The sequence below is a fragment of the Mustelus asterias genome, chromosome 25 (assembly GCF_964213995.1).
Source record: "Mustelus asterias chromosome 25, sMusAst1.hap1.1, whole genome shotgun sequence".
Taxonomy (NCBI): Eukaryota; Metazoa; Chordata; class Chondrichthyes; order Carcharhiniformes; family Triakidae; genus Mustelus; species Mustelus asterias.
Window position 1 is genome coordinate 30,488,789 of NC_135825.1, and position 8,675 is coordinate 30,497,463.

An 8,675-nucleotide genomic window follows, 5' to 3' on the forward strand; every position below is an offset into this window, starting at 1 on the left:
AAATTGCTCCTTAGTGTCCCGGGATGGGTAGGTTAGAGGGATTAATGGAGTAAATATGTGGGGTTATGGGCATAGGGCCTAGGTAGGATTGTTGAAAATGCAGACTCAATGGGCTGAATGGCCTCCTTCTGCACTGTAGGGTTTCTTTGATTCTATGTCTCGGAACCGCAAACAATAATCACCTGACTTTTGGTAGCCATTTTGCAAGAGTACAACATCCATTGTTCCATGTTTCTTTCTTTAAAAATACAGTGTCCACCTTGAATAGTGTTTGTATCTTAAAAATTCTGAATATGATTTGCCATCACTGGGCATGACAGTTCGATTATACATCTAAATAATAAAAGGGTAATCAAAGGAAAGGTGAGATTGATTGGGTACAGTGGAGGGAGAGGGGTTTGGTTAAGACAAGAAATTAGCATTTTATGCCTGTCTTCATCAGAGAAAAGGATGCCCAATGTGAGAGTAAAAGTGAAGGTATATTCCATAGGAAAAAATCAGATGAAGGAGCTCCTTAACAGATTGGCAACCCTTGAAGTAGAATAATCACATTTTCCAGATGAGATGGATCTGAGGTTACTGAGGGTTAAACTTGCAGAGACCACAATATTCCAATTATATATGGGGATGATGCCACATGGAGGATTACAGATGTTACACCTTAAAAAAAGTGGAGAGGGATAAACCTGGCAACTACAGACCAGGCAGTTTAATGTCAATGGTCGGAAATAATGTTCTGAGACAAAATTAATTGACATTTGGTTAAGTTTGGGCTAATAAATGAAAGTCAAAACTGATTTGTTATAGCCAAATCATGTTTAATTAATTTGAATAAGTTATTTGATGAAGCAGTCAAAAGAGTTGATGAGGATAGCCTCCCTACATTAAAAGACTCCATGCACAAGCTTTTGACGTGCGCTGAGCTAAAGTGGCAAATGCCCTCCTCACTTTGAAGGACTGTCAGAGAGAGCATTTTAAATCACACTGTTGATAGTGACACTTCTGACCACTAGTCTCCCATACCACCTATATTCCTCCAAGCTCATAATCCACAACATCCATCCAATTTTATCAAAACTTCCCAACTCCCTTTTCTTCTGAGCCCTCAACTTTCACAACACCTCTGGTGCAGTTGACCTGGTAACCCACAATCTTTCTTCAATCTTCTTCAGTCCTACAGCTTCTCTTTCAGCCCAAAATTGGACCAAGAGGTGAAGCAGCACCCACATTTGCAATTTATCTGCTACCCGTGAGGTTCCAATAATAATGTATTGCCTTACAAGATTGGTGCTTGGTATAGAATTATATGGATTGCATGGAACCTACAGCACATAAATCAACTGACCCAACATCTATGGTGCATAAGTCTCTTCCCACTCCAGTTACCTGTTTCCACCCTGCCCCGCATATCAATTTATTTCCTTGTCCCTTATGTATGCTTCAAGCTTCACCTTAGATGCAGCAACTCTATCTGCTTCAATAGCCCCATATGACAGTGAGTTCCACATTCTCATCACTCCATGTGTAAATCTGCCTGTACACATAGAACACTGCTCTTTTTTTCAGCCTTTATGCTGCATTACTTTGGATACAAAATCTGGAGCTTTCACTCCAGTTATATGGAGGCAGTGGTGTGGTGGTATTATCACTGGACTCGAGATCCAGGGTAATGCCCTGGGGACCCAGGTTCAAATCCCACCATGGCAGATGCAGACATATTAAATTTTTAAAAACTGAATTAAAAGTCCAATGATGAACCTGAAACCATTGTTGATTGTTGTAAAACCACCTTGTTCACGGATGTCCTTTTGGAAAGGGAATCTGTATGTGACTTCAGATCCACAGCAATGTTGTTGATTCTTAACTGCCCTCTGACTTGGCCGAATAAGCCACTCAGTTCAAGGGGTGGGGGATGGGCAATAAATGCTGGCCCAGCCAGCGGCACCCACTTCCACGGACAATGAAAAAATAGTCGTTTGGTAGGATAGAACTTGAGTATTGCTGAAAAAAGAGACATGTAGAAGCTTTTCGTCTTGCTCTCATTCAGACACTTCACAAGAATACCAAGTATAAGGGGAAAACACCAATTTATACCGTATGAGAAAAGAATGCTGATTGGTTGGTTGGCAAGTGGACTCTGAATGGTAGAGGCATTACCAATGAGAATGCACCAGTTCATGGTGACTGACAGATAACTGCCAAGCATTGTTTTGAAATTTAAACTGGGCAGCTTGACCCTGTTCATGTCATTGCCCTGGAGAGTTAATCAATTAATGGCTGTCACTTATTTTGTTTAATTTAAACAGGCCCGACATGCGTATATGTTCTTTTTGTCTGCAAAGAACAGGCCCCTGTGTATTAATATATGTTGCTTCCAGTACACTCAAATGCACCACATTACAAGCCCAATTGACAGCTTTAAGTGGATTGTCAGCATAATTCTTAGTACACTGAGGATTATTTAGCAAATGTTGTTCAATCAGGGAATCACATCTAATATTGGACTGTGTGTTTTGAGTTTTGCAAGCAAGGCTGGTTGTGGACAACAAACTTTGACCTGTCTTTTTTTCAGCAATAATATTTTATAATAGGCATATTATAAAATTATAGACACAAGTAAGAAGAGTAACTTTAAATTTGTCTTATCCCCCTGAGTCAGTTATCATTCAGCTGATGTGACAATGTGTCTCTTTTTAGCTTATAAAAGGGCAGTGGTCTCAAGTGTGGTTTGAGTAAACCCAATATCCAAAAACAACTGAGACACATCAAAGAACTACAGCCCAGTCAGTCACCAGCAATGTGAATAATGCTCAGAAACTTTTTTCAGGATGGAATCAATGTTCATATATAGAATACTGGGCTTTGACATTTATTTGGCTGCTGTTATATAGTTACTGACAGCCCTCTGGTGCCTTACACATGTGAACATTCTACACGTGAGCCAAATAATAAGTGTTGACAGTCTATGCCACACTGTGCTCACCTAACACCCACACATCTATAGAGAAGTCACTTGGTAGGAATCAGGATGAGTAACTGGCTGATTGGCTAATGAACCAGAAATATTAAGGTTGCTTGTTTTACTTTACCTGCTGCTCTGGCCGAGATCAACTGAGTAAGAAGTCTCACAACACCAGGTTAAAGTCCAACAGGTTTATTTGGTAGCACAAGCTTTCGGAGTGTCACTCCTTCTTCAGCTGAGTGAGGACTTATGTTCGCAAACAGGGCATATATAGACACAAACTCAATTTACAAGATAATGGTTGGAATGCAAGTCTTTACAGGTAATCAAGTCTTAAAGGTACAGACAATGTGAGTGGAGAGAGGGTTAAGCACGGGTTAAAGAGGTGTCTATTGTCTCCAGCCAGGACAGATAGTGAGATTTTGCAAGCCCAGGCAAGTCGTGGGGGTTACAGATAGAGTGACAGGAACTCAAGATCCCGGTTGAGGCCGTCCTCATGTGTGCGGAATTTGGCTATCAGTTTCTGCTCAGCGATTCTGCATTGTCATGTGTCGTGAAGGCCGCCTTGGAGAACGTTTACCCGAAGATCAGAGGCTGAATGCCCGTGACTGCTGAAGTGTTCCCCAACAGACAGAGAACACTTCTGCCTGGTGATTGTCGAGCAGTATTCATTCATCCGTTGTTGTAGCATCTGCATGGTCTCCCCAATGTACCATGCCTCAGGACATCCTTTCCTGCAGCGTATCAGGTAGACAACATTGGCCGAGTCACAAGAGTATGTACCTTGTACCTGGTGGATGGTGTTCTCATGTGAGATGATGGCATCCGTGCCAATGATTCGGCACGTCTTGCAGAGGTTGCTGTGACAGGGTTGTGTGGTGTCGTGGTCACTGTGCTCCTGAAGGCTGGATAGTCTGCTGCGGACAATGGTCTATTTGAGGTTGTGCGGTTGTTTGAAGGCAAGAAGTGGGGGGGTGGGGATGGCCTTGGCGAGATGTTCGTGTTCATTGATGACATGTTGAAGGCTCCGGAGAAGATGTCGTAGCTTCTCCGCTCCGGGGAAATACTGGACGACGAAGGGTATTCTGTCTGCCGTGTCCTGTGTTTGTCTTCTGAGGATGTTGCGGTTTTTCGCTGTGGCGCGTCGGAACTGTCAATCGATGAGTCGAGCGCCATATCCTGTTCTTATGAGGGTGTCTTTCAGCGTCTGTAGGTGTCTGTTGCGATCCTCCTCATCCGAGCAGATCCTGTGTATACGGAGGGCTTGTCCGTAGGAGATGGCTTCTTTAATGAGTTTAGGGTGGAAGCTGGAGAAGTGGAGCATCGTGAGGTTATCCGTGGCCTTGCGGTACAGTGAAGTGCTGAGGTGACCGTCCTTGATGGAGATGCGTGTGTCCAAGAATGCAACCAATTCCGGAGAGTAGTCCATGGTGAGTCTGATGGTGGGATGGAACTAGTTGATGTCATCATATAGTTGTTTCAGTGATTGTTCACCATGAGTCCAAAGGAAGAAAATGCCATCGATGTATCTAGTGTATAGTGTCGGTTGAAGGTCCTGTGCGGTGAAGAGGTCTTGTTCGAACCTATGCATGAAGATGTTGGCATAATTGAGGTGCGAATTTGGTCCGCATGGCTGTTCCATGTGTCTGCATGACGAACTAGTTGTTGAAGGTGAAGACGTTGTGGTCCAGCATAAGCGGATGAGTTGTAGAATTGCATCTGGAGATTGGCAGTTGTCGGCGTTGAGTACTGAGGCAGTGGCAGCAATGCTGCCGTCGTGGGGGATGTTGGCATAGAGTGCCGATACATCCATCGTGATGAGGAGCGCTCCTGGTTCAACTCTTCATGTGTGCTGAGTTTCTGTAGAAAGTCCCCCAGAAGCTGGGGTTTGTTTTGTACAATGGGTTTCAGGATGCCCTCGACGTAGCCGGAGAGGTTCTCACACAGGGTCTCATTGCCTGATACGATGGGACGGCCGGGTGTGTTGGCCTTGTGTATCATCGGGAGGCAGTAGAGATCTCCGACGCGGGGGACTCATGGCGAACAATCACTGAAACATCTCCGGAGCCTTCAACATGTCATCGATGAAGACGAACATCTCGCCAAGGCCATCCCCACACCCCCAGTTCTTGCCTTCGAACAACCGCACAACCTCATTGAATAAATAATTTATTTTTGAATAAACTGAAGGTCGATAAGTCCCCTGGGCCTGATGAAATGTATCCTAGGATTCTTTGGGAGGCAAGGGATGAGATTGCAGAGCCTTTGGCTTTGATCTTTGGGTCCTCACTGTCCACGGAGATGGTGCCAGAGGACTGGAGAGTGGCGAATGTTGTTCCTCTGTTTAAGAAAGTGAATAGAAGTGACCCTGGTAATTATAGACCGGTTAGTCTTACTTTGGTGGTTGGTAAATTGATGGAAAAGGTCCTTAGGGATGGGATTTACGACCATTTAGAAAGATGCGGATTAATCCGGGATAGTCAGCACGGATTCGTGAAGGGCAAGTCGTGCCTCACAAATTTGATTGAATTTTTTGAGGAGGTAACTAAGTGTGTTGATGAAGGTAGGGCAGTTGATGTCATATACATGGATTTTAGTAAGGTGTTTGATAAGGTCCCCCATGGTCGGCTTATGATGAAAGTAAGGAGGTGTGGGATAGAGGGAAAGTTGGCCGATTGGATAGGTAACTGGCTATCTGATTGAAGACAGAGGGTGGTGGTGGATGGAAAATTTTCGGACTGGAGGCAGGTTGCTAGCGGAGTGCCACAGAGATCAGTGCTTGGTCCTCTGCTCTTTGTGATTTTTATTAATGACTTAGAAGAGGGGGCTGAAGGGTGGATCAGTAAATTTGCTGATGACACCAAGATTGGTGGAGTAGTGGATGAGGTGGAGGGCTGTTGTAGGCTGCAAAGGGACATAGATAGGATGCAAAGCTGGGCTGAAAAATGGCAAATGGAGTTTAACCCTGATAAATGTGAGGTGATTCATTTTGGTAGGACTAATTTAAATGTGGATTACAGGGTCAAAGGTAGGGTTCTGAAGACTGTGGAGGAACAGAGATCTTGGGGTCCATATCCACAGATCTCTAAAGGTTGCCACTCAAGTGGATAGAGCTGTGAAGAAGGCCTATAGTGTGTTAGCTTTTATTAACAGGGGGTTGGAGTTTAAGAGCCGTGGGGTTATGCTGCAACTGTACAGGACCTTGGTGAAACCACATTTGGAATATTGTGTGCAGTTCTGGTCACCTCACTATAAGAAGTGGAAAGAGTGCAGAGGAGATTTACCAGGATGCTGCCTGGTTTGGAGGGTAGGTCTTATGAGGAAAGGTTGAGGGAGCTAGGGCTGTTCTCTCTGGAGTGGAGGAGGCTGAGGGGAGACTTAATAGAGGTTTATAAAATGATGAAGGGGATAGATAGAGTGAACGTTCAAAGACTATTTCCTCGGGTGGATGGAGCTATTACAAGGGGGCATAACTATAGGGTTCATGGTGGGAGATATAGGAAGGATATCAGAGGTAGGTTCTTTACGCAGAGAGTGGTTGGGGTGTGGAATGGACTGCTTGCAGTGATAGTGGAGTCAGACACTTTAGGAAGATTTAAGCGATTATTGGATAGGCACATGGAGCACACCAGGATGATAGGGAGTGGGATAGCTTGATCTTGGTTTCAGATAAAGCTCGGCACAACATCATGGGCCGAAGGGCCTGTTCTGTGCTGTACTGTTCTATGTTCTATGTTCTATAATCTCAAACAGACCATTGTCCGCAGCAAACTACCCAGCCTTCAGGAGAACAGTGACCACGACACCACACAACCCTGCCACAGCAACCTCTGCAAGATGTGCCGAATCATCGACACGGATGCCATCATCTCACGTGAGAACACCGTCCACAGGTACATGATACATACTCTTGCTACTTGGCCAATGTTGACTACCCGATATGCACAGTAAGGAGTCTAACAACACCAGGTTAAAGTCCAACAGGTTTATTTGGTAGCAAACGCCACTAGCTTTCGGAGCGTGCTCCTTCGTCAGCTGAGTGGGAGATCTCACCTGACGAAGGAGCAGCGCTCCGAAAGCTAGTGGCGTTTGCTACCAAATAAACCTGTTGGACTTTAACCTGGTGTTGTTAGACTCCTTACTGTGTTTACCCGAGTCCAATGCCGGCATCTCCACATCATACCTGATATGCTGCAGGAAAGGATGTCCCAAGGCATGGTACAGTGGGGAGACCATGCAGACACTACAACAACGGATGAATGAACACCGCTCGACATTCACCAGGCAGGAGTGTTCTCTTCCTGTTGGGGAACACTTCAGCAGTCACGGGCATTCAGCCTCTGATCTTCGGGTAAGCGTCCTCCAAGGCGGCCTTCACGACACATGACAACGCAGAATCGCTGAGCAGAAACTGATAGCCAAGTTCCACACACATGCGGACGGTCTCAACCAGGATCTTGGGTTCATGTCACACTATCTGTAACCCCCACGACTTGCCTGGGCTTGCAAAATCTCACTAACTGTCCTGGCTGGAGACAATGCACACCTCTTTAACCTGTGCTTAACCCTCTCTCCACTCACATTGTCTGTACCTTTAAGACTTGATTACCTGTAAAGACTCGCATTCCGACCATTATCTTGTAAATTGAGTTTGTGTCTATATATGCCCTGTTTGTGAACACAACTCCTCACTCACCTGAAGAAGGAGCGACATTCCGAAAGCTTGTGCTACCAAATAAACCTGTTGGACTTTAACCTGGTGTTGTGAGACTTCTTACTGTGCTTATCCAAGTCCAATGCCGGCATCTCCACATCATGAGATCAACTTACCACAGACTGATGATCCAATGTGGGACCCTTTATGTAACACATTTCACCACTGTGCCTTCAGGGGTAATACATTTTACATACATTAAATTTGGTAAATTAACTGTATATGGAAAATAACTACCAAATGGAATTTCAAAAATGTTTGTCAATTAGCTTTTAATGATAAGACAGAAAATATTACTGCCCTGAAAAAAATGAAGTAATTCATCTAAACCTAAGCAGATGAAAAGTGTAATACAAAAGTGCTCTGCAATATAAACTGAAGCTATTGTTATAAGGCACTAATTTGTTCAAATTGAAACATTGATTTACAATATGTGAATGAAATATTTCAATTCTTGCTTCAACAGAAAAATTGTGATGTGAGCAATCTTGGCCTCAAAGGTCATGATTACATAACTTTTTCAGGATGTTCATGGAATTAATAAACTTATAAACACTCGTTCTAAAGTAATTTTAAATGAGTTAAACGATGAAAAGATCCAGTTGTGTGGTTTCTTCATCATGTTGTATTACTGAGCGTTCAGTGACTGGATATGTGTATCGTACTTATCCAGAGCGATCATGAGCTGGGGGGTTAAGCTGTGAGAGTTTTGCAGTTGATCATTTCATTGCACCATGGTGATGTCTTGTACTGCCATGAACAATTAACATAATTCCAGTATGTTTGTGCATCCACTGCCTGGAACAGATCCACTGTGGAGTAATGTGGACAAGCTAATGCGATTACAGTCATTACACAACTGTCTAACAATAGATCTTGATCATACGGAGGAACCTTGAAATGCGAAACCTGATTCATATCACTGAAAGACTACAGCTTCATTGTGAAACCTCAATAGAACAGCTCACTTTACGTTGGATGAAAAAATTGCTTTTATTT